The following is a 26,011-nucleotide window of genomic DNA, read 5'->3' on the forward strand; positions in this document are numbered from 1 at the left end:
CATGGCTTTAAATAGCACATTTCACGACATGTGCCAGCACAGGTCACCAAATCACCCAAATAAGCTTACGTAATTACATGGAAAAATAGGGAAAATTAATTGACGCAACACATAAAAGGAACAAATCCCATCAACATTCTTCAAATGTTGTGACTGTTGTTTAAAAATAATCAGTCATGGTTTTATATAGTGCCTTTCACTGTGAGAGTCACTGTATGGCATCAGAGAGGATAAAAAAGGCTGACATAAGTACATGAAAACAAATTGTAAAATAATGAGGAAACACACAAAACAAACAAATCTCGCCAAAAGTGATCTAATGTTGCGACTGCTGATCTGAAGCAATCAGTTGTGGTTTTATATATAGCGCCTTTCACAGGGTGTGCTGCCATATGACACCAAACAGTTCATGCTTAAATAAGCACACATCATGCAAAACAGAGAGGTTTTATATAACACTTTTTTCAAAGCAACCAGTCATGGTTTTATATAGCACCTTTCACGACGTGTGCCACCACATGTCACCAAATCGCCCAAATAAGCTTACGTAATTACATGGAAACATAGTGAGAGTTAAATGATGTAACACAAGAAAGGAACAAATCTCGTCAAAATTGTTCTAATGTTGTGGCAGTTGTTACAAAGCCATCAGTTCCGGTTTTATATGTCAATGTCAACTTTATTTCTATAGCACATTTAAAACAACAAAGGAATGCTGTGGCCAAAGTGCTTTACAATAATAGAATAAAAGAAAACATACAATTACATAAATAGAAATAAAATAAATAATAATAATTCATTACATTTATATAGCGCTTTTCTCAGTACTCAAAGCGCTATCTACACAGGGAGGAACCGGGAAGCAAACCCACAATCTTCCACAGTCTCCTTACTGCAAAGCAGCAGCACTACCACTGAACATAAATAAAATAGTGCCTTTCATATCTATCTATCTATCTATCTATCTATCTATCTATCTATCTATCTATCTATCTATCTATCTATCTATCTATCTATCAATTATATAGTGCCTTTCATATCTATCTATCTATTATATAGTGCCTTTCATATCTATCTATCTATCTATCTATCTATCTATCTATCTATCATATAGTGCCTTTCATATCTATCTATCTATCTATCTATCTATCTATCTATCTATCTATTATATAGTGCCTTTCATATCTATCTATCTATTATATAGTGCCTTTCATATCTATCTATCTATCTATCTATCTATCTATCTATCTATCTATCTATCTATCTATCTATCTATCAATCTATCTATTATATAGTGCCTTTCGCATATCTATCTATCTATCTATTATATAGTGCCATTCATATCTATCTATCTATCTATCTATCTATCTATCTATCTATCTATCTATCTATCTATCTAGGAGCAAGCCCATGTAAAGATTTAAAAAGTAGCAACAAGATTTTAAAATCAATTTGAAAACTGACAGACAGCCAGTGTAAAGGAGCTAATATTGGAAAAACAGAGTCAGACTTTCTTGCCCCAACCAGAAAGCGAGCGGCAGCATTCTGGACCAACTGTAGCCTGCGTATCAAGGATTTGCTAATCCCAGAATACAGCGAGTTGCAGTAATCGAGGCGAGAGAAGATAAAAGCAGGAGTAGCTTTCTCAAGATCCCTAGAAGATAAAAAAGGCTTGATCTTACCTAATAGATAAGCTGGAAAAAGCAACTCTTGACTACAGAATTAACCTGTTTCTCAAAAGAGAGGTTACTGTCAAAGATAACACCGAGATTGCGGGCTTGAGGTTTGCAAAAGACAGAGAAAGAGTCGAGAAGTCCAAGACTGATTTGGGCTTTAGCTGATGGACCCGCTATAAGCACCTCCATTTTATTTTGATTCAGATCAAGAAAATTATTAGCCATCCAGAATCTTAGTTCAGAAAGACAGTTGTGGAGTTGATTCATTGCAGAGTTGCAGACGGGAATACAAACCTGTGTATCATTAGCGTAGCAGTGAAAAGAAATGTTACATTTCCTAAAAATAGTTCCAATAGGGTGAAGGTATATAGAGAATAAGATAGGACCCAAAATGGATCCCTGAGGAACACCACATTTAAGAAGAGCAGTAGACGAAAAAGAGGAATTTAAAGTCACTGAAAAGTGTCTACCAGTTAGATATGACCTGAACCAGTTAAGAACAGCCCCTTTGAGCCCAACAAGATGTTCAAGCCACATCAGCAATATCACATTGTCAATAGTGTCAAAGGCAGCGGACAGGTCAAGAAGGACAAGGACTGCTGCGTCACCTAATTCAGTAATAATAGAGATGTCACTGAATACTTTAAGGAGGGCCGTCCCAACACCATGATAACGCCTAAAGCTAGATTGGTAGATCTCAAATAAATTATTGGAGTTAAGGTGATCAACCAATTGATTATAAATAATTCTTTGCCACACCAAATAGCACAATCAGCCTAAATAAATGGAAACACGTCCTGAAATAATAAGGCAACACAGGAAAGGAAAGAAGGAGATCAACATCATTTAACGTGGCACGGTTCACAGTTAGCGCCACCACATGGCACCACATAGCAAGTACAAGCTTAGATATATTAGAAGTGAGGACCAAAAAAAGGAAGACAGGGTTTAATTAACCTCCTGCATAGTGCACACTGTTACAAGCATAAACATAGAAGGCATGACAACATTATGATGGGGAATACAGAATGAATAACTTAGCCTGTGTGTTATATAGCGCCTTTTACAATGACCAGTATGATAAAGTGGAAAATTAAGATACAAAAATAATTACAAATTTAATTAGTGACTCAGACGGAATTTATCTTCCATCCATCCATCTTCTAATCGCTATCCAGTTCAAGGTCATGGCGAGCCGGAGCCCGTCCTTATATACCGTGCAGTTCACAGTGAGCTCCGTCACGACACACACGAGGTGAAAGGCTGAATACAAAGACGATTCACCTATGAACTATAAGACCCCCGAAAAGCCTGCAAACCTCCAGATGTCAAGTCAGCATTAAACTCAACAGACTGGAGGTCCACTGAAAGCAAAGACCCGCCAAAGTGCCAACAGCCAACATCCCTCTGCCTCGGTGACGAGTCACTTACTGGGCTTCCAGAGGACGTGGAAACAGCGACTTCAGCATCTGTGCGTGTGTGTGTGTGTCGCCGGCCTGAATAATTCAGAATCGACTCACGGCCAGCGTTTTCGACTCCTAGGGCACCTGGAGCTCCGCTGCGGATTTTCTAATCAGCCATCTCCATCTTTTCAGCCTTTGAAATGACATTTGCTTTGGCAAGTGACATGCAAGGAGCTCTGTGTGTGTGTGTGTGTGTGTGTGTGTAAGTGTGTAGATACACACCACTAGACTGTGGAATAATCTGCCACAGGCTGTTCATTTTGAAATATCTTTCTGGTGTCTGCCCTTAGAAAAGGCACCCAGAGGTGACCTTGCTGGCTTAATCCACTGTGCAAGTGAAAGTGCGCTCCGGTCGTCATTTCTGAGCCGAAGTGGGCGAAAATGGAGAATTGATGTGGTCTGTTAAACTAGCAGCTACTTTATTACAGCATGGGAGAAAAATAACCCCCACCACAACATATTAAAAAAGAACATCTCATCTCAAGTCACATGTGATTGGCTTACATACGGGCATATTTGAGAAGAAGCTGAAGTACCCGCTGGCGCTGCCCGGGAATATTTGTAGACTGGGTTAAGGAAAGATGGCAAAGGTTTGTGGGTTATTTAAACGGTCACCCAGTTGTTACTGCTAGCTGTCTCATCCGTCATTCACTCTGCTTTTCTATCAATGTCTCTGCTCTCGTGAGTCGAGAATTTATGGTTTGGTCTTATTGGATTCCGTACTTTTGTTAAGCATCAATACTGTCATGTCTGACGAGTCCTCTTAGTTCAAGGTGGGCAGTTTTTGTTGTGGCTTTCAATTATGAAGACAAGCTGACAACGCAGGAGCTAAACAACAACCCTTTGACTCTCCGTTGAGTTGTGCTGCACGTCCACATCTCAATCAAGCCTCACCCAACATCACCTTGCAAAAGTACACGATACTCCATTTTATATTACAGAAGACACAAGCAGCAGGCGGTATTATTCCAAGTCATAAAATAAAAAATGAGTAAAAATAAATAACATCTTTACAGAATAAAGATGCACAAATAACAATCTCAGTTTCTCACAACAAAGCTTTTGAAGCCAATATCTACAGTAGGTAACATGTATGTTTGAACAGTGCAAACTACTTACAGTGACAAGATGTACCGTACACCACAGGTCACAAATAGGCGGACTGCGCTCCAGGGGCCTCATGTATAACGCCGTGCGTAGAACTCGCACTATAACATGGCGTAAGCACAAAAGCCGAAATGTGTTTACGCACAGAAAAATCCAGATGCAGGAATCTGTGCGTACTCCAACTTCCACGTTCTTCCGCTACATAAATCCCGATTAGCGTGAAAACTAACGCTCGTGCACGCGCATTTGGTAACACCCCAACTCCTCCCAGAATTACGCCTCTTTGAATATGCAAATCAATATAAATCGCCCTTAAGCTCAGCATTCTGTGAAAAGACAATGGGAAAAGCACGGGGGGAAAATATAAGAATTTCAGCGAATACCAAGTGGAGGCAAAGGAAAAACATACTATTTGTTCAAATAAACCGTGGTATAATCAACAAAAGGAAGTTGATCGAGTGACATAGCGTGTTGGAGAAACTTGAAAGCTCACGTTCACAAAATCGCACAGTGCCGGAAATAAAAAAGAAGTCACATATCAAAGTCGCTGTGAAAAGAAGCCCACTGTCTGAGTGTCATATGAAAGCTTATTAGGGTACAGAGAAAAAAAAAATAGGGACACAGTGGGGAAAAAGCACGAAATATCAACTTCAATCTCGACATTTCCACTTTAATCACGTAGTTTATTTTGTCATTAAAGTAGAACATCATAAACTTCATCTTAAAATTGTTTAATTAACCAGTTTCTAAAATCACATCGTAATTAAAGTAGCACGTTAAATGCTTTGTTTTGTATTTGATCTTCTACTCGTATGTGCTCTGTGTGTGTGAATCACTACTTGCTTCTTAAACCGCTCTCTTCCTCCAACTGGACACAGAATCCATTACATTTGTGATATTACAGCTCTCTGAATAACTAAAATACTGAGATGTATACGTGATATCATTTTCATGATGATAGGAGTTAAAGCACGTTATTAAACATGTGTTTCACTTCGATGAAATAATTTATTGCAGCAGTACTCAGGGCGGCTCTAGGCTTGTGGTGGCACTGGGCAGAGGAAGAATCGGTGGCTCCTTCGCCCGCCAATGTCAGTAAGGCAGCTTATGCACGGTGGATGGCCACGTCCGTTGCAGACACTGCATAGCCGCCTCGTGCTCATGACACAAGCATTTAACTTTTGCCGAAATTTGTCGCTGCGTTTTTAGCTGTGTTGTTATTTTATCTTTCTGTTTTATATTCAATATATATTGGCGTAGCCGCCACTGCAGTTCTTGCTTTTCTTTCCCCAAGTAACCGATCGCCACAAAATCAGCTCTGTAATAGAAGTTAAGCCATCTGTAAGCTTAGCGCCGATTCTTCAAAACGTTTAAGGAACATTGAAATATCTTCATAGTACATGTTTAATTATTCTATCCTTAACGACACTCCCAGTGAAGAATATAGATTATTTAAATGAAGTTAAAGTTTTATCTGTATAATTTAACAAACATATTTTGCTGCATTTCACCTTAAAAATGATATCGTCATCATATGTAAATACGCTTTATAAAGTGGCTCAGGTTGTGAGATATTATAACTGTAGTGCAAGTTTACAGTGAGGTGATTGTACTTATAAGTACAAACAGTTCTACAAGGAGCAATTGATTGAGTGCATTTAAAGTTCTTGGGATTAAACTGTTTCTGAGCCGCGAGGTCCGTACAAGAAAGGCGTTGAAACGTTTTGCAGTGGCAGAGACAGCGTGTCCTTGAAGATACCGATAATTCTCTTTCCGATCAGCTGCTGCTGTGATTCACACTCAGATACAGTGATATAAATACTCCGAGTGGTGTAGTGAGAGTAATATGGAAAAAGATGATCCGCTGTGGCAACTTCTAATGGGAGCAGCTGAACGAAGAAGAAGGTGCAGTGAGAGTAACAACGCTAAAGCAGTTACGGTATTTGGAATACTATGGCTATTCCCTGGACCATTATATTGTTACAAGTTAATTACAATCAGATGCGTTACACTAATGAACAATATGCGGTTAGTTTCTGTGTATTTATAAAGCCGCGTCAGGAAAATAAGGTGTAATCACACAGGAACAGCATTGCTTTGACTCTGGGTGCCGCCAGTCTGAAAAACCGAGCGGAGAACTTGCGTACGACAAGGCATGAGGTACCGTGGAAAAGTGCGTGGCTTTACGCCAAGTGTAGATTTTATACATCGCGATTTGAACGTGGAAAAGTTCTTACGCAACATTTCTGTGCGTACGCACCGTTTATACATGAGGCCCCTGGTCCGGACCCAGACCTGGATCAGACATATCATTGAGTTTTATTTAAATTTGGCGGAGGTTACATTATTACCGGTGACTCTTGTCTGACAGTGTTTCTACCATAGACATAGAATTAGTAGACGCCACATGACCAGCAGCATCATACGTCAACGTCGCCGCCGGCACTGCTGTGGAGTGAAGTAATGGATAAAGATGCCTCACGCATGTGCTGCTTGGGATTGTACAAACCGCTGTACGCTCTAAACATGATCCCGGGGGAGTACATTTCATAGGTAAGGCTGAACAATTGTTTTGGTTTTATTTGGCCATTAGAAAATCCCGTTTTATAATCTTACCTTTAGCTACGCCAGGCTAAGCTAGCAAAGCTATGCATTCATGTGCTCATGTGAGCCTCCAAACAAAGTTTCGGCTAAACATATTTATTCACTAACTATGTAGATTGTTGTTAGCTGTTAATATTTCTCAAACTTTGAAGGTTTCCTAAAGAAATCCACCTCAGGAAGCAGTGGGAAGTCAGGCAGCCCTAAGATGGGATTTTGAGAAAGCTGTCCTGTGACGTGTGCCGTGGTAGTTTGGTAAAAGATGCTGTACCGGCATCATATGATCAAAGCTACCACTCTGTCACATTAAAAAACAAAGGAGGTTTGATGATTCCTTCTGAGGGTCCAGTCAAGGTGGGCAAAGTAGCTGAGCGTGTTATCTGACAGTCGACATGAGGGCAAGCTGTCAGTGGATCTTTCATCAATCAGTTTGTTCAGGCTGAGATTGGTTCAGATAAAGGAGTACATGGAGGAAAAACACTTTTAGAAATTGACAACCATCATTTCATGCTCATGTCTTTAGTTGTGTCTGTCTTCCACAAACTAAGGTGGCACCATATTGCCAGACTGAATACTCTCAAATTACAGAGTGGCAGCACACAGAAAAAGCTATGAAAGACAGTTCTGTTTCATGGATTTTAGATCCTGCCCTGTATATATTTAAGTAACCACATTGTGTGTGTGTGCATGTGTGTGTGTGTGAGAGAGGGAGAGATTGAGTGAGCAATGAGTGAAATGTTTTCAGAAATTATTAAGCCAATTTGTATACAATAAAATTGTTTATTTTTGTCAATGAGTTTCTCATTTCACTGTTAAAAGAAAGACAAACAAAGATAACTGGTAGCAACAGTACAAAAATTCACAATTGGTATGCCAGTTTGAAAAGATAAGTTTTGAGGGTAGTTTAAAATGTGTTATTGAGTCGAGCTGACGGATATGAGAGGGAAGAGAATTCCAGAGTTGAGGAGCACCAGGAGAGACGCTCGAGCTGCCATAGCACTGAGTCTGACGTGTGGTACAGAAAGTCGAGCTGAAGATGAGGATCTGAGTGAGTGAGAGGAGTGTCAGTCTGGAGGAGATCAGTGAGGTGTGGAGAGCTTTAAATGTTAAGAGCGGTATTGTGTATTGTATTCTGTAGTGAACAGGGAGCCAGTGAAGTTGAGAGAGAATCGGTGTGATATGTTCAGTGGATTTAGAACAGCAGGTTATTATCCTGGCAGCAGAATTTTGAAGAAGCTGTAAGCAATGGAAATGTTTTTATGGGATGGCAGATAGAATAGCATTACAGTAATCTATACGTGAGGTGACTCGGGCATTAACAGATACTTCAGTACTGTGTTGTGTAAGACCAGGACGAGGTCTAGAAATGTTTCAGAGATGGAAGAAGGCAGTCCGAGAAATGTTACTTATATGGGAAGAATTATTTAATAATAATAATAATAATTATTTTTTAATAATTGCCATTATTAGTGTATAAATGGATATAAATAATTGCATGTAAACGATTTGCCAAAATCTGTTGTATTTAAACGATACTGTTTTAAACGTTATTGTTTTTTCATCAGAAAACCCGGCTTCCACGTCTACCTGTATTAGTTTAAACGGCACTTTTGCCACACGCAATAGGGTGGACGCGATGACGTATCGTGTCGACTGGGCAACACAGTGAATGTGGTATCTGCTTATATACAGGTGCCGGTCATAAAATTAGAATATGATGACAAAGTTGATTTATTTCAGTAATTCCATTTAAAAAGTGAAACTTGTATATCAGATTCATTCATTACACACAGACTGATGTATTTCAAATGTTTATTTTGATGATTATAACTGACAACTAATGAAAGTCCCAAATTCAATATCTCGGAAAATTAGAATATCAATTAAGACCAATGCAAAAAAAGGATTTTTAGAAATGTTGGCCAACTGAAAGGTATGAACATGAAAAGTCTGAGCATGTACAGCACTCGATATTTAGTTGGGGCTCCTTTGGCCTGGATTACTGCAGCAATGCGATGTGGCATGGAGTCGATCAGTCTGTGGCACTGCTCAGGGGTTAGGAGAGCCCATGTTGCTCTGATAGTGGCCTTCAGCTCTTCTGAATTGTTGAGTCTGGCGTATTGCATCTTCCTCTTCACAATACCCCATAGATTTTCTATGGGGTTAAGGTCAGGCGAGTTTGTTGGCCAATCAAGAACAACGATACCATGGTCCTTAAACCAGGTACTGGTAGTTTTGGCACTTTGTGCAGGTGCCAGGTCCTGTTGGAAAATGAAATCTGCATCTCCATAAAGTTCGTCAGCAGCAGGAAGCATGAAGTGCTCTAAAACTTCCTGGTAGACGGCTGCGTTGACCTTGGACCTCAGAAAACACAATGGACCAACACCAGCAGATGACATGGCACCCCAAACCATCACTGACTGTGGAAACTTTACACTGGACCTCAAGCAACGTGGATTCTGTGCCTCTCCTCTCTTCCTCCAGACTCTGGGACCTTGATTTCCAAAGGAAATGCAAAATTTACTTTCATCAGAGAACATAACTTTGGACCACTCAGCAGCAGTCCAGTCGAGACGCTTCTGACGCTGTCTCTTGTTCAAGAGTGGCTTGACACAAGGAATGCGACAGCTGAAACCCATGTCTTGCATACGTCTGTGTGTGGTGGTTCTTGAAGCACTGACTCCAGCTGCAGTCCACTCTTTGTGAATCTCCCCCACAGTTTTGTTTCACAATCCTCTCCAGGGTACAAGCGGTTATCCCTATTGCTTGTACACTTTTTCTACCACATCTTGTCCTTCCTTTCGCCTCTCTATTAATGTGCTTGGACACAGAGCTCTGTGAACTTTAGCAATGACCTTTTGTGTCTTGCCCTCCTTGTGCAAGGTGTCAATGGTTGTCTTTGGACAACTGTCAAGTCAGCAGTCTTCCCCATGATTGTGTAGCGTGCAGAACTCGACTGAGAGACCATTTAAAGGCTTTTGCAGGTGTTTTGAGTTAATTAGCTGATTAGAGTGTGGCACCAGGTGTCTTCAATATTGAACCTTTTCACAATATTCTAATTTTCCAAGATACTGAATTTGGGACTTTCATTAGTTGTCAGTTATAATCATCAAAATTAAAAGAAATAAACATTTGAAATACATCAGTCTGTGTGTAATGAATGAATCTAATATACAAGTTTCACTTTTTGAATGGAATTACTGAAATAAATCAACTTTTTCATGATATTCTAATTTTATGACCGGCACCTGTATGTCTATGGTTTCTACACCGCTACTCAGTGAAAGGGATCTCCTACGTGTGTCTGATTGGCCAGTACTTGTTGCCTTCGAGGGTTCGAGTTGGTTAGGTTTAAGCATGAAGACTGCGATTGGTCAAGGTGAAGGCAAGAATGTCAGCCAATCACAGGCAAAGTAGGGCGGATCTTAACTGAATACAGGCGCAGAAAACCTGCATTCCGCGTGAAAACAGCTAGCTCTCTTGTGGCAGCGGCAGTGACTGAGAGAGAAAAATATGAAAGAGTGAGAAGACAAGAGAGAAAGGCGGCAAAATTGTGAGTCAATGTGCCATGTTTTTTTCTAAACGGCGGAAGCTTGATACCGAAAACCGGGCTTTTAATCTGAGGCGTTTATGTTCATATTTCCCGTAGGAAGCTCGAAACCTCTGCGTCTCATCTGCTCTGAGACGGTGGCAGTTGTTAAAAGGGGGAATGTGAAACGCCGCTATGAAACTAACAATAAAATTACATGTTAGAAAAGTTACCCACTAAATTTGCCAGTTAGGCTACAGAAAATAAGCGATCCTAAAGCCAACTACGATCGACCATGATGATTTAAACATATTCATGTACTGGCCAACAACTCGCTAACGAGTATTCCCTCAGAGTTGCGTGGATTTTGGAATGTCACGAAAAATATTCAGTTATAACGATGTTCATACATGCATGAGGATGGCACTGACAGCATTTAAAGCCCCAATTTAAAATCCTGGCAGATCAAGCAAGAGGTCACGTCTCTGACTGAACAAGAGAAAGTAGGGAGTGGGATATGAGGGAAAGAACGACGGGAAGATACGTTCAGTTATTTAAAGAAGTTCAGATTTACTGTAAAACTGGTTAACCCAGTTTAGTTGTGCACATATTAAAAACTCATATATTTTATTTTTATATGATGCCAATTTTTTTTTGTTGAAATGTTAAAACTTATTATGATGAAAGTACTTATTTATAATTCTCAGTTGAATGTCAAATTTACCTTGCTTTTACTTTTATTTAGTTTTTCTTATTTCTTATTGTATTAACACTCCGGAGTCCAGAGTTGCACTGAAAATAAATATTGTTGAATTCTAGCTTTCTTTATTTGATTGCAGTGCAGATGTTGATACAATGGCAATACTACTTCAATATTGTAGCGACCCGTGGTTGAGTCTTAAAGTTTTCAGAGCCGTACTCAGGTCGGCCAGCGGAATGCCAGCGCCATGCACGTAGCTGTACCTAGCTCATTAAGCCAGCGAGCACTCGTGTCCCATACACCGCACGATTCCGAGTGTCTCGGCAGTCATTGCTTAGATGAAATCTTAGCAATACACAGCTCTGTCCTGTTGTACCTCTTTATTAGAGCAGATAGTCAGAAAACAAAGCTCCATCTCATTACATAACCATTGCCAAGGTCATTAACGAAGCCACCTTTCTCATTGATGGTAACTATTTACAATTAAATAACCCCGGACGGCAATAACCCAAATCCACCCCACCAGTTGAACACAAACACATACAACAATTACAATAGGAAAAACAATTCGATTGCCTTGCTAATTTAACACAACAGTAAACTTTACATAAATTACCCACAATGCATCATGCCGCCAGCGCTGGCTGCCGGGTCACTACAATATATATAAATTAATTGTAATGTATAACTAAGTTATAATGCAACTTAAACATGATCAAGCTGCGGACCTGTACATGAGGAAATTTTCTCTGTCTGGACTTCCTTAAATCATAATTGACTACTCCTGCTGCACACTGACAGTATAATACTGCATATTCACTTTGTAGTGTAGCGGGTCCGCGGCTTTAAAAAAAAAAAAAAAGGCCAGTTTCAAATCCATAAAGCCGTGTCACTCTCTGTGGGCGCAATTGCACGACCGCGGGGACTTAATGAGGTAGTTGACGCGAGTCGCACCTGCACTTTGCGGGTCCGATCGTTCTCAATTGCTTTGTTAGCTTCCTTCGGCGTGTGATTAAGGCCCACAGAGACGGAAGTGTATATATACGGGTCAGCACAAAAAAGAAGGGGGAATCAAAGAAAAGGAGAAAAGACATGAAAGGCAGGCTTGGGAACGACGATCTGGTTCTTGCAGTGAACAGGAGCCCCGCATGACTAAAAAGCCTCTCGCAGGCTGCAAGACGCAAGAAGTTTGTGTGTGGTCACGTGACTGCATAGTCACGTCTGATTGGTGAAACAGTCATGCAGTATATCCATTGGCGACTTCTCTCTTGCAAAAATAGTGTAATTTATAAATGGTAAAAAGTAACGAGTCGAGTGTTGCCCAATGTAGCGGAGGAAGAGTAGCGTTTCTTCTTCTCAAATGTACTCAAGTAAAAAGTACTTCTAAGAATAGTTTTACTGCACCATATATATTTTTTTAAAGTTATTCAAGTAAATGTAACGGAGTAAAGTTGACTCGTTACTACCCACCTCTGCAAATCAAACAATTCAGATGTTGTGCTTAAAGTGCACATTACAGACTTTCATTGAAAGGGGTTTGCAGACATTTCGGTCACACAACACTTTTTCTACACGATCCCCCCATTTCAGGGCACCATAATGGCAGGCCTGTTAAAGTCGTCTTATATAGGACGTTGTCACGTATCCCCAGCGTGTGCTAATCTTAATACTGGGGTGCAGGAGTCGACCAAACCGAATAATGAGCCCAGGAGGTCTCACAAATTGAAGATAATAAAGGACTTCAAAACATTTTCTATAAGAGAAACCTCCCTAATGACTGCAGCATCCCGCTGGTCCTCTCATTCCACTCTTAGTGCTCGTTTATACTTCACGCTCGGATCGCATGCATTCATTTGACGCTTCCTCAGAAATTAACGCGATGCAGCAAAAAGTCGCGGGGCAGTGTGTTAAAAATCGGAATCTGACGTCAGAGTCTCTGTTTACTGCCTACATGTGACAGAAAGCCACTTTGAGGATCCTACAGGATCGATGTGCATCGAATGGCTGGATGTGGTGAAGCAAAATGCCGACATACAGATGCAGTCGTGCTGCTTTGATATTCAAGTGTTGCATATTCCCGATCGTAATGTCGCGATACATTTTAAAAGTCTCACATACCATCTTCTTTTTCTGGGGCTACCTCTTAACCTGACAGCAGCGGCAAACAGCAATAGACCGCCACACAGAACACATTACATGTATGATATTCCATCTCTCTGCACATTTAAAATCCTCAGATTTATACTCGATATCACTTTCATGATGAAATGCGTTAAAGTATGTATGTTACATTTACAGATAATTTGTTAATTTTGTTTAAATAATGAATACTGTTAATAATTACACAAATGGGGGTGACAAGGTGGCGGAGCGATAGCACTGCTGTCTCACAGGGAGTCACGTCGCTGGTGTACCCTGCCAGGAGTTTACATGTTTTCCTGCTGGGTTTCCATAATGTGCTCCGGTTTCCTTCCAAAGATATGCAGTTTTGGTGACACTAAAATGACGCCAGTGTGTGTGTCTGCTTCTATTCACCTTGCGATGAGCTGATGCCCCGTCTAGAGATTGTTCCTGCCTCCTGCCCAGTGCTTTCTGGAATGGACACATCCCTGGATTGATGGATGTAATCATTAAACATCCTTTTCAGAGATATTGTGGGAAGGTGTCATCGGAATTTAGTGGCTGTTCCAGGCAATTCACATCACAGCGAAGCTGAACCTGTTCGCACCGTGATGAGATCTCACACTGCCACCTGGTGGATGCTTCCAGATTTACGTAAAGTTTGCGCGCAAGTTTAAACAGTCAAACGCTTGCATCGTGTGAAGTATAGACCTGGCCTAACACTCCGTCTCTCCAACAGGTCATCAAATTCCATCCATCCATTGTTTAACCCGCTGAATCCAAATACAGGGTCACGGGGGTCGGCTGGAGCCAATCCCAGCCAACACAGGGCACAAGGCAGGAACCAATCCTGGGCAGGGTGCCAACCCACCGCAGGGTCATCAAATTGAATTTCCCAATTTTGCAGACTGATCTTTCTACAGGAGCCTTTTTTTCCTTTGTTCTCCTTCCATCAGCCACTGAATTGACACAAAGTTTTCGTCCGCAGCTCAATTCACAGAGGGGACACAGAAGGTGCTGTGTCACTTGCAATTATGTCACCAACAGTACCTTTGTATTTTGTCCATGTGGTAAATTCATGCGTGGGTTTCCTCCGGGTACAGTCCAAAGACATGCAGGTTAGGCGCATTGGCGATTCTACATTGTCCCCAGTATGTGCTTGGTGTGTGTGCTTGTGTGCCATGTGCTGGGCTGGCACCCTGCCTGGGGTTTGTTTCCTGCCTTATGCCCTGTGTTGGCTGGGATTGGTTCCAGCAGACTCCCGTGACCCTGTAGTTAGGATATAGCCGGTTGGAGAATGGATCGATGGTAAATTCATTATTAATTGATAAGCCTCTTGTCACTCTAAAAATCTTATTTACTGGTGAGGTCAAACAGCGAGGTGGCTAGCAGACCATTTGAGGGAGCCTGTCAAGCCATTAAAATTAAGGGCCTTTCAAAGACTAGCGCAGAACACTTCATATCCCGTGATCACAGCCACATTGGTCTATCTGTCTCTCCATGAATTGTCTTTCCCAAGATTTAATTCTTTTTTATAACTTTATTTTCATATGGTTTCAAGTTTGTGGGGGCTGTCAGCAAAACAGCCCATTGGAGCCTTCTGTGATTTTGGGCTATACAGTACAAGAAATAAATTGTTCACGTTCTTTTTATTTGTGATCTTTCAAAGAGCTTCAAAGACACTTTTACAAATTAAATCAGAATTGTTTTATGAACTTCCAAAGTTCCAAAGCACAGAGTGCCACAAATCTCCAAAATGCCATTTAAGGGGGGGGGAGGTGGTGGGTTACAATCAAACCCACACTAGATATAAGGGTAAACGCAACATCTTCATAAAATATAAGGTTTATTTTCACAATAGGCTCTTCAATAAGAATGAAGCTCCGTGCAGTACAAAAGACAAAAAAGAGTTGCCGAAAATAATAAGGTAGCCCAATGCAAACAATGTCCCAATTCACAAATCCAGAGAGGGGTCAAATGCCAAGGCTAAAAGGTCAAATATCTGAAAAATGTACAAAAGCAAAGCACAAATATTCCACAATAACTCACTAAAAGAAACATCCCAAGCGCATCCAAATGAACCACAAGGCACTGTGGGATAACCTTTGCCTTTATAGAGCTGCGGTTAGTAGCTTGTAGTGATGGGCACATGACTACCTCCAAAACATAAAGAACATATCATAATATACATTCATCCAAAAGATTTTGCATCACAAACATTTTTAGTAATAAAATGCATTGCATTTGCCATTTCAACGGATGGTGCATCACATATGTTAACACTGCTTTCACAAATTCTATACCAAATGGCATATAACAGAGACATATGAATTGCATTTATCATTCCAACAGATTCCACATCACCAACATTTGTAGCAATGAAACCCATTGTATTTGCCATTCCAACAGATGACACATCACAAATATAAACACTGCTTTAACAAATCCTATACCAAATGGCATATAGCAGAGACATATGTATTGCATTTGTCATTTGAGCAGATGGCACATCACAAACATTTGTAGTGATAAAGAGCATTGGATTTGTCATTCCAAAAGATGATTCATCACAAACCTTAACACTGCTTTTACAAATCTTATACCAAATGGCATATAGCAATGACAGATGTATTGCATGTTGCACTGAAAACATGAACACTGAGGTCTTCATTGATAACTTAAATATATAAATTGAGTTGAGGTGTGTATCGGGGCAAGGGGATTAAACCACTGAGCACAGCGGCCTGAAGAATAGTATAGAATAGTAGAGAAGAAGTTTGAATCCACCGGGGCACTTCATGGCTAAACTGAAAGACCTTGGTCAGGGAGGTTAACAGCCAGTGATTACTTGAGTGTGAACCCTGGCATTGGTTTGGCTTACAGAACCAGGAGAAAGTGTGGCAGACAGGTTGGTGAACACAGTGAGGTGGGGATGGTGGCACATTTGCATGGGCAGAGGTGAGCTGAAGAAGACCTGCGTGGAGTTCTTGAGTAGCAGATGAAGGTGGTAATGGGTCCAGCTGCTAAAGGAACCAAAAGGCCTTTTAATGGGGATCCCACCACCAGCTTTTTGAATAGTGCCAAGTCTGTTTCTCTCTCTTTCACAACTCCGGGTGGCAAAAGCATTTGTTGAAACCATTACGGAAAAAAATCACAGTTTTAACAACAATATTATTAAGTTAAGTAACAAAATAAAATACTCTTTTGAAGATGGCTGTGAAAATTACAGCACATAAATAATGACCGTGACAAACTGACACGGGATGGGCACTGGATTATCACATGAGGGCACTGCATGATTACACAACAAATAAAGCCCACAGTGTTTTCAATTCACAACACATATGGATGAGAGGGCCTAAGCAACTGATAGTAAAGAGCAGAACACATTGAAACAGAATGGCACGGTACCAAGCTGAAGGAAAGTCGTAGCAATCTAACATCCGTAAAGGGGTACCGGTAGTTTTTTTGTTTTTCATTTACCTTTTCAATAATTGATGTGAGATTATTTGTGCCCACAGTTGAATGAGTTCCTAACTGCTACTAAGTTGAGTTGCCTACTCTTGCCATATTTTTGATGTTGGAGGGCGAAAATCGATTATGGGTCTTGTGATACAAAGAGAAGGTTATGGAGAGAAACTCTCATTCTTGTTTGGTCTGGAGCTGTTTTTGTATTACTATGTCAGCCAGTCTGTATCTTTTTATATGTATGGATCATGTAATTAGTCATTTGTAAAGTCTGTGTAACTGAACGTCCATGTCTTGGCTTAGAATTGGTCAATAATAAAGTAATGAAGCAGAGCAGACTAGTATGGGGAGTACTCTAAGGTTAGTGCTGGTTCTTTCACACCTACAAAACTCTGTTACATGCGTCCCTGCAACAAAACAGATCACACTCTATTCACTATGGCACCGTCCAAGGGGACAAAATACTCTCAGTAGGCAGCCTCATAAGGTAAACCCATTAGATAAAAGTACATTGTAGGTGGCCCTGTTACATTTCTAAAAGCATTTTATCTGTGAACGGGTTATTGTGCTCTAACCCTGCACTCAGTGAAGGACGCTATACAACAATAAACAAAAGCGATTTTGATAGGGTGCTGGTCCAGCAGTTTGCTTGTCAGTCAGTCATTTTCCAACCCTCTGTATCCTAACACAGGGTCACGGGGGTCTGCTGGAGCCAATTGCAGCCAACACAGGGCACAAAGCAGGAAAAAACCTCCAGGCAGGGCACCCACATGGGACAATTTAGGATTGCCAATGCACCTAACCTGCATGTCTTTGGACTATGGGAGGAAACCCACGCAGACACGGGGAGAACATGCAGACTCCACGCAGGGAGGACCCGGGGGGAAGCGAACCCAGGCCTCCTTACTGTGAGGCAGCAGCGCTACCCACTGCGCCACCGTGCTGCCCTCAGTTTGCTTGCCTGATTCTCATCTGTTGATCCTTCTAATCCTTGAGGTGTTTTCATCTACAGCATTGCCTATCACTGGTAAAATGTTGTTTTCCCTGCATTCTTGGTAAACCTTTTAAGCGGCTGTGCGTAATGCTATCTGGGAGATCAAGGACTGGCAGGCCTAGTGCCAACTGTCATGCCACACTCAGAGCCACTAAGGGCATATATTTTGCCAATTCCAACACTCAATTGAACACAAACTGATGTCAGAAAAGCCCGTCCATCTGATTTATAACACACAGCACTGAGAGAATTCGTGTGAAGGTAGGGGTGTGCTTAATACACTGGCAACTCTGTGTATTTTGTACATTGTGTATGTCTGTGTGTGTGTGACAGAGGTTAGACAATTAGAACACTCTAGACGAGATCAGGCCATTCAGCCCAACAAAGCTCGCCAGTCCTGTCCACTTGTTTCCTCCTGTTCTCCAGAGTTTGTGTTTGGCCTTCAATGATCGATAATCTTACCACTTTGAAGCTGCTTGATTTCTTCAGAAAAAAATATAATATATATATATATATTAGCAGTTGGAGATCCACAAAGGGAGAAAATGAATCACGTATCATAAAGTAGTTTTTATTCCTGAGCTTTGAACCCCTACCAGGGGTCTTCATCATAGGATAATGCTTAGACTTACAAGAATCAAAGGCAATATATAGCAATACCTTACAGGGAAGGAGGGGGTTTGAGGTTGTTGGGAGTAAAGTCTTGTTTATTAAGAATAAGTTCTTCTTAAGTTTGTATATGCTGGGTTTATGTCCAAGTGTCTGTTGATGGCGTTCTCTTTTGATAACTAGGATTCCGCCAGCTCTCTAGCACTTTTATTATTGGCTTTAAATTTTACTTGTACGTCGTCCCAATTAAATGTATGTCCTGTTGATTTAGTATGCGTATAGATCACTGATAGTGAGTCCTTTCTTCTGACGGCGTTGCGGTGTTCCTGTATACGTGTTGCGATTCTTTTTGAAGTTTGTCCAATGTATACCGCTGCGCACGAACTGCATGGAATGCTGTACGCTGTGTTTCGTGTTTCTGCTGTCGATTTCTTGTTTTTGGCATTAAAGAGGACCGTGCGCTGATTGTTCATGGGTTTGTGTGCTATTCTGACACCTGACTTAGCCAGGATGCGCGCTGCACCTTCAGACACATTGTGGTGATAAGGGAGTGAGTGCCAGGCGGGGTGGGGGTTCTGATTCAAGTCAAATGTTTGCTGAGTTTTTTGGAGTCTTCTGCGTAGGCTTCGATTAATGAATGTTTTTGAGTATCCGTTTGAAGTGAAAAGGTGGAAGAGATAGCGTCTCTCTTTCATTTTTGTTTCCTTCGTATTACAATGGGTGTGGAATCTTCTGAATAGGGTCTTAATAAACAAGACTTTACTCCCAACAACCTCAACCCAATATAGTCACAATATGCAAATCCAGACATCACAAGAATGTTTGGGGCAGCCACCCGTATATATTGTAATCCAGGCTGCAAAAGGTAGTTCAGACAAAATGGCACTGGGTAGTTTACACTACTGAGTCCACGACAGAACTGTTCAACAGAGGAAGAGGAGCAGCTTTTATGGGGAGTTGATCAGAAGTGATGTCGCCCTCAGGGCCGGGACCGGAAGTGACTTCTTCTGGGCTTTGGAACCTGGTGGGATTTCCCGGGAAAGGTCTACAGGGAACTGAGAAACAGAGTCAGTGCATCCTTCTACCCCCTGGTTGGATAAGTTGTTATGATTATATAAGCCCTTTAGCTGCCTCCTACTCGCATGTGTGTGACAATATATATATATATATATATATATATATATATATATATATATATATATATATGTATACAGTATATATACAGTGGAACCTCGGTTCACGAACATCTCAGAACACGTACAAATCGGTTTACGACCAAAAAGTTAGACAAACTTTTGCATCTGTTCATGACCACACACTTGGTATACGAACAAACCAGTTTTCCTTTCGGTTTGTGCGCACTGATGATTTCTACACGTGTTCAGTCATTCCCTGAGCAGCGAGCGAGAGAGACACACACACACACACACACACACACACACGAGATAGAGAGAGACACACACACACACAGACGGGTGAGAGAGAGATATACACACACACAGAGCTCGTGAGAGACACACACACAGGCACGCATGTGCATTGATGCAGTGTTACTTTTCTTGGTTGTTTATTAAATTTCGAATTTTTCAAATGTTAATTTTTTTCCCTGTCTTTCCCTCTCTTAAAACTCATTAAAGAAAAGTGTTTTTAGCGAGTGGTTCGTAGTGCTATAGCGCGAACTCTTGCAGTGTTAGTGTTCTCTGTTGTTCAAGGTTTTTACATTTAGTTTACTATTACGCTGTGCATTCTGTGGTATTATTAACTATATTTGTGCTTAATATATAAGAGACATCTTACAGGTTTGAATAATTCTAATTATCCACCAGACCAGAGGATGGATTTTCATCTAACACTTCCTGTCGTTTTTTACCCTGCAGACCTACAGAAAGATATCCTACTTGATGACCTCACTTTCAGTTCCAGCTCCCCTGGACACACCCCTTCCTGTCTCATCACTATATAGCTGCCATTTTGTTCATTGTTTTTCAGTTCATTCCTGAGCTCTGTCTTCAAAGACACATTGTATTTGTTTTTTCTGTTTCATTTCAAGTATTCGGGGGTTCCATATTGGTATTTAAAAAATCCTTCATTGTGGTATTTTGTGTTTAGTCCACTATATATATATATATATATATATATATATATATATATATATATATATATATGTCTCAACTTGATGTTTTCTTTGGGCGAATGGCCTGTTCTCGCGTCTAGAGTGTTCTAATGTTCTAATTATATATATATATATATATATATATATATATATATATATATATATATATATATATATATATATATATATATATATATAATTTTTTTATTTTTTTTTTCAGGCAAACAACTGGCTCTGTTATCCAGCCATATACTGGAAGGACCAGGGGGAAGAGTGTGCATAGGTCATTATCTCCCTGGTAAGGATAGATGGTAGTTCCTCTGGGTTGCTGCAGCACCACGGATTTCCCACAGGGCTTCATGGTAGATGGACTCCTGCTACTCCGCCCTATTAGATCCCATGGGTGTTGCCAGGGGGTGCTAAATGGACTGTGGATCCCAAAATTGTTGGGCTCCTTCCTCACCAGGAAGTGCTTCTGCACCATGTTAACTGAAAAAAGCCTATTGCTGCAGTTCTAGGAGCCAGGAGGAAGGTGATGAAGCTGACAGGAGGAGTAGGAGTGGAGGTGGACAGAGGCAGAGACAGAGAGAAAGCCAAAGAGAGAGAAGCCAAAGAAGGAAGAGTGCTATATTGCTGTGCTTTGGTACTGTGTTGTACTGTGCTGCTGCACTCCCTCTAGCACATTACACACACATATATATAAAACTGCTCAAAAAAATTAAAGGAACACTTTGAAAACACATCAGATCTCAATGGGAAAAAGAAATCCTGATGGATATCTATACTGATATAGACTGGGAAATGTGTTAGGAACGAAAGGATGCCACATCGTTTGATGGAAATGAAAATGATCAACCTACAGAGCCCTGAATTCAAAGACGCCCAAAAATCAGAGTGAAAAAATGATGTGGCAGGCTAGTCCATTTTGCCAAAATTGAATTGCAGCAACTCCAAATTGTACGCAGCACTTTGTGTGGCCCCTGTGTTCTTGTATACATGCCTGACAACATCGGTGCATGCTTCTAATGAGATGACAGATGGTGTTGTGGGGGATCTCCTCCCAGATCTGGACCAGGGCATCACTGAGCTCCTGGACAGTCTGAGGTGCAACCTGGTGGCATTGGATGGACCAAAACATAATGTCCCAGAGGTGTTCTATTGGATTTAGGTCAGGAAAGTGTGGTGGCCAGTCAATGGTATCAATTCCTTCATCCTCCAGGAACTGCCTGCATACTCTCACCACATGAGGCCAGGAATTGTCGTGCACCAGGAGCCACTGTACCAGCATAGGGTCTGACAATGGGTCCAAGGATTTCATCCTGATACCTAATGGCAGCCAAGGTGCCTTTGTCAAGCCTGTAGCGGTCTGTGTGACCCTCCATGGATATGCCTCCCCAGACAATCATTAACCCACCACCAAACTGCTCATGCTGAATGATGTTACAGGCAGCATAATGTTCTCCTTGGCTTCTCCAGACCCTTTCACTTCTGTCACGTGCTCAGGGTGAACCTGCTCTCATCTGTAAAAAGCACAGGGCACCAGTGGTGCATCTGCCAATTCTGGTATTCTATGGCGAATGTCAATCGAGCTGCATGCTGCTGGGCAGTGAGCTCAGGGCCCATTAGAGGACATGGGGCCCTTGAGTCACCCTCATGAAGTCTTTCTGGTTGTTTGGTCAGAGACATTCACACCAGTGGCCTGCTGGAGGTCATTTTGTACGGCTCTGGCAGTGCTTATCCTGTTCCTCCTTGCCCAAAGGAGCAGATACTGGTCCTGCTCATGGGTTATGGACCTTCTATGGCCCTCTCCAGCTCTCCTAGAGTAACTGCTTGTCTCCTAGAATCTCCTCCATGCCCTTGAGACTGTGCAGGGAGACACAGCAAACCTTCTGGCAATGACACGTATTGATGTGCCATCCTGGAGAAGTTGGACTACCTGTGCCACCAACCTCTGTAGGGTCCAGGTATCGCCTCATGGTACCAGTAGTGACACTGACTGTAGCCAAATGCAAAACTAGTGAAGAAACAGTCAGAAAAGATGAGGAGGGAAAAATGTCAGTGGCCTCCACCTGTTAAACCATTCCTGTTTTGGGGGTCATCTCATTGTTGCCCCTCTAGTGCATCTGTTGCTAATTTCATTAACACCACAGCAGCTGAAACTGATTAACAACCCCCTCTGCTACTTAACTGACCAGATTAATATCCCAGAAGTTTCATTGACTTGATGCTATACTCTGATTAAAAAGTGTTCCTTCAATTCTTTTGAGCAGTATATATATATATATCTATATATCTATATATAAATTCATCAAACACCTATTGCTCTCTAATTTGAACTTTATTGACCACTTCAAATTATACAATTATTATAATGAGCTCATAAATCTATTATAATTAGCTATACTTTGAATAAATAATACTATAATGTGTATTAAATTTGGGCAAACCTTAATTACAATAACTGCTCTACATTAAATTATACAATGTGCCTTTCAAACATAATGTTATTATAATAATTATATATTATAATAATAATTATAATGACATTTAAATAATTATTATAATTTCCGCTCTTTATTTTCAGAAGTTCCTTTCTTTAAAGTGCAAGGTTTAGGGGAGTCTGAAGCTTATCCTGGCGGCGATGAGCACAAAATAGAAACACAATTCCAAAAGGATGCCAGACTGTGCCAGGGCACACTCAGTCTGTCACATACGGGGCTAATGTAGAGTTGGCATTTAGTCTTTGGGGCACACATGTGAAATTGAGGTGTATGGAGAGAAGCCACATAGACACTGGGACATCTGCCCGGGGCAGTGGACAGGCCTAGTATTGAATCCAGGTGTTTACATCTGAAGTGAAGTGGTGGTGCTAAAAATGTTGCAATGATACAGCACCACACAGGGGTTTTTGTCCCCTCCACAGTACAGAAATGGCACTTATAAAAATTACTAATGACCTCCTTATGGCAGCTGATTCTGGTTTAATTCCTATTCTCATCCTCCTTGATCTGAGTGCAGCCTTTGACACTATTTGTCACACTACTCTACTCAACAGATTATCTTCGACTGGCATTACCCACACACCACTAGACTGGTTCAGATCCTACCTCTAGGGCCACACTCAGTTTATTCAGCTTAAAACTTTCACATCCCAAACCACCACTGTTACTTCAGCTGGGCTCTGTCCTGGGTCGTCTTCTTTTTATTATTTACCTCCTTCCCCTTGGAAATATCTTTCGTAAATATAACATTAGCTTCCACTGTTATACTGACGACACCCAGCTCTATCTCACTAGCAAACCTACTGCTTCCTTTTCACCCTCCACACTTACTGGTTGCATATCAGAAATAAAATCCTGGTTTTCTTCAGACTTTCTTAAATTAAATAACAAGTGTCAAAACTGAGGTTCTCCTCATTGGTACAAAATCAACATTTTACAAAACTGATCATTTTTCATTTGTTATTGATAATTCCTCTGTCTCCCCTTCTCCACAGTTAAGAGTCTGGGAGTCATCCTTGACAGTACTTTATCCTTTCAGTCCCACATCAATAACATCTCCCGGTCTGCATATTCCCACTTGCATAACATTTATTGTATTCACCCTTCTCTCACTTCCTACACCACTGCTATCCTCGTTCATAGCCTTGTCACTTCTCATCTGGATTATTGCAATTCCCTTTTCTTTGGTCTTTCTCGCAGATCTCTCTATAAGCTTCAACTGGTCCAGAACTCAGCTGCCCGCATCATTACTAGAACCCCCTCTATTCACCATATCACTCCCGTCTTGCAGCAGTTTCATTGGCTTCCAGTTCAGTTCCAAATTCAATTCAAATTCTCCTACTGACTTTTAAGGTTCCCCACAACCTCACCCCTCCATGTCTGTCTGACCTCCTCCATGTTGCCATTCCCTCTCGTACCCTCGGATCCTCTTCCTCCATCCACTTGACTGTCCCCTTCATCCGTCTTACCACTATGGGGAGCAGAGCATCCAGTTACTCTGCACCCCAGCACTGGAACTCGCTACCATCTTAGCTTAGAAATATTGAATCATTTTCACTTTTCAAATCTAAACTTAAAACTCATTTGTTACAACTGCTTTTTCTCTTTCATTACAATTGCTCTGTTTGATTTAAATTTTTGTATTTTAGTTTTGTTAATAATGTGTGTTTTACCTATTGTTTGGTGTCCTTGAATGTTTAGAAAGGCACGTACAAATAAATAAAATGTATTAATATTATTAATATTATTATTATTAACAAGGACTGAACCTAAAAACATCTACTCTACTTTCATGATGGCATAATAATCACTGATAAAAACACAATAAAATACATTGATACAAAAGGCACTACATAATACATAGATATGCAAGGGGCTATATTAATTAATTATATCTAGATAAGTTACCAGTAAAAGCACTATATGATAGATAGATAAGAAAGGTGCTATGTGATAGATAGATGTGAAAGGCACTATATAATAGATAGATAGATAGATACTTTATTAATCCCAAGGGGAAATTCACATAATCCAGCAGCAGTATACTGATACAAAAAAAAAAACAATATTAAATTAAATAGTAATAAAAATGAAAAAAATAAAATAAAAAAAGCAGACAATAACTGAGTAATGTTAGCATTTACTCCCTCGGTTGGAATTGAAGAGTCGCATAGTGTGGGGGAGGAACGATCTCCTCAGTGTGTCAGAGAGCAGGACGGTGACAAAAGTCTGTCACTGAAGCTACTCCTCTGCCTGGAGATGATCCTGTTCAGTGGATGCAGTGGATTCTTCATGATTGACAGGAGTTTGCTTGATGGCCATCGCTTTGACACAGATGTTAAACTGTCCAACTTTACTCCTACAATGGAGCCTGCCTTCTTAACAAGTTTGTCCAGGCGTGAGGCGTCTTTCAGTATTAGATAGATAGATAGATAGATAGATAGATAGACATGAAAGGTGCTATATGATAGATAGATATGAAAGGTGCTATATGATAGATAGATATGAAAGCACTATAAGATTGATAAATGTGTATTAGAATTAGAATTAGAATTAGAATTAGAATTAGAACAATCTAGACGAGAACAGGCCATTCAGCCCAACAAAGCTCGCCAGTCCTATCCAGTTGCTTCCTCCAAGAAAACATCAAGTCGAGTTTTGAAAGTCCCTAACGTCTTACTGTCTACCACACTACTTGGTAACTTATTCCAAGTGTCTATCGTTCTTTGTGTAAAGAAAAACATCCTAATGTTTGTGCGAAATTTATCCTTAACAAGTTTCCAACTGTGTCCCCGTGTTCTTGATGAGCTCATTTTAAAATACAAGTCTCGATCCACTGTACTAATTCCCTTCATAATTTTAAACACTTCAATCATGTCACCTCTTAATCTTCTTTTGCTTAAACTGTAAAGGCTCAGCTCTTTTAATCTTTCCTCATAATTCAACCCCTGTAGACCTGGAATCAGCCTAGTCGCTCTTCTCTGGACCTTTTCTAGTGCTGCTATGTCCTTTTGTAGCCTGGAGACCAAAACTGCACACAGTACTCAAGATGAGGCCTCACCAGTGCATTATAAAGGTTGAGCATAACCTCCTTGGACTTGTACTCCACAGATCGTGCTATATAACCTA

At 40.8% G+C, this 26,011-nt stretch overlaps 1 protein-coding gene and 1 long non-coding RNA gene across 2 annotated transcripts in view; one reads left to right on the plus strand and one right to left on the minus strand.

Moving 5' to 3' along the window:
* The window catches only part of myo16 (myosin XVI), a 743,507-nt gene that overhangs the window by 666,358 nt on the left and 51,138 nt on the right, over window positions 1-26,011 (minus strand). The window lies entirely within an intron of this gene.
* The window catches only part of LOC120524069, a 28,700-nt gene continuing 12,986 nt past the window's right edge, over window positions 10,298-26,011 (plus strand). Inside the window, exons 1-2 of the long non-coding RNA XR_005632741.1 lie at window positions 10,298-10,400; window positions 20,602-20,679. This is a non-coding gene — a long non-coding RNA (uncharacterized LOC120524069). The remainder of the gene's footprint in view (window positions 10,401-20,601; window positions 20,680-26,011) is intronic.

The sequence above is a fragment of the Polypterus senegalus genome, chromosome 2 (genome assembly GCF_016835505.1).
Source record: "Polypterus senegalus isolate Bchr_013 chromosome 2, ASM1683550v1, whole genome shotgun sequence".
Lineage (NCBI taxonomy): Eukaryota > Metazoa > Chordata > Cladistia > Polypteriformes > Polypteridae > Polypterus > Polypterus senegalus.